Below are 1,424 nucleotides of genomic sequence, written 5' to 3'. Positions count from 1 at the left end.
ATTTTGAGTAATTCTGTTAGTATTTTCTACTAGTTTAGAAAAATTAATTGTGAAATTATTGCAGTCCATTTTAACCACACTGTTAATTCCCTAACTATTAAATATTTCTACAAGTCACAAGTTAAATAAGGATAGCACTGCTTGATAATTTACCACTAAATGAATGACAGAGTGTAGATTCTGCTCATCATTTTGCTAATTGCTTACTTATGAAAATTCTCAAAATGGTGGAGTCATTTGATTAATTGAATGCAAATATTAAATAATTTTTGAACGATGTCATGCATGCTGATAGGCATTTTTTCAGGAGACACCAGCTAATGCCTTACCAGGTTTGTATTATTTCCTCCATCTGACGCTGGGCACATGGGCATTTTAACTCAGGAAATCTTATTCTCTCTGCCTTCCTTAAAACCAGATCCTACATTTGACCCTTTGGAAAAACATAAGAACAAGTAATTTAAATCAGCCAACACCTGTATATCTTCCAAAATATCCTCATATGAATGCTTAGCACATCTCTTGCTGAGCACCTCAGGCGGCTGAAAAGGACCATTTATTCCCCCTAAAGAACATAATACTGACATTTCAGTTTCTCTACTTTGGGGTCAGAGGAAAGTTGAGATATTCTTCATGAAAGGGCAGCTATGTTTGGCCTTGTGTGATTTAGATTTATTACACAAACCAACAACTATTTTTACACAAGGGGACGTAACCGTTTTTCAGCTTGGTTATGTCCTGCCGTTCATGTTACACAATCAGAACCCTCGTGAATACTTTAGGTGACACATCACCAAGAATTCGTACATTAGAAAGTAATCATATTGTCTGGGAGTGGTTGCTGTAGGGAAACTTGTTTAGCTAAATTTTGCACTTTAAAAATAACAGAAAAAGTCATTAGAACTCTCCGTAAGGGACGGTAGAGTAGACTTTGCAATTTCATTGCCGTGCGTCCCCCACTCCTGTGCTGGCCTTTTAAAAAGGACTTCTACCACTAAATTGAAGTTTTTGTTCTTGCTGACGACCGGCACTTCCAGATCCGGCCAGGCCCGCAGAAAGGGATTAAGGGTTCAGATAGTTTTTCAGTATAATTTGAAGCGGTTTATCACTCTGTCTTTTAGGAATCGCTCTCCTTTCCGCACACCCATTGCTGCCGCCTCTCGGGCTGGATAAATGAGTCTGCGCCAAGCCAGGTCGCGTCCGGGCCAGTTCGCGCTCCCGCGCCCCAGCGCTCGGATTGTCGTATCCCTCTCGTCTCTTGCGTGCACGTCTCTGGAAAAAAAAAAAAAAATTAAGTCCGTGGCCAGTCCGCACGCGATGGCAAGGCAAGTGGGGGAGGAGGGTGCAGGTGCGGGCGGCGGCGGCGCCTGCTGGGCGCACGTGGCGCTCGGCGCCGCTGCCCCGGAACGCAGAGGGTCGGAGCG

The sequence above is a fragment of the Galeopterus variegatus genome, unplaced genomic scaffold, assembly GCF_000696425.1.
Source record: "Galeopterus variegatus unplaced genomic scaffold, G_variegatus-3.0.2 Scaffold2039, whole genome shotgun sequence".
NCBI lineage: Eukaryota > Metazoa > Chordata > Mammalia > Dermoptera > Cynocephalidae > Galeopterus > Galeopterus variegatus.
This window is presented reverse-complemented; position numbering follows the sequence as displayed.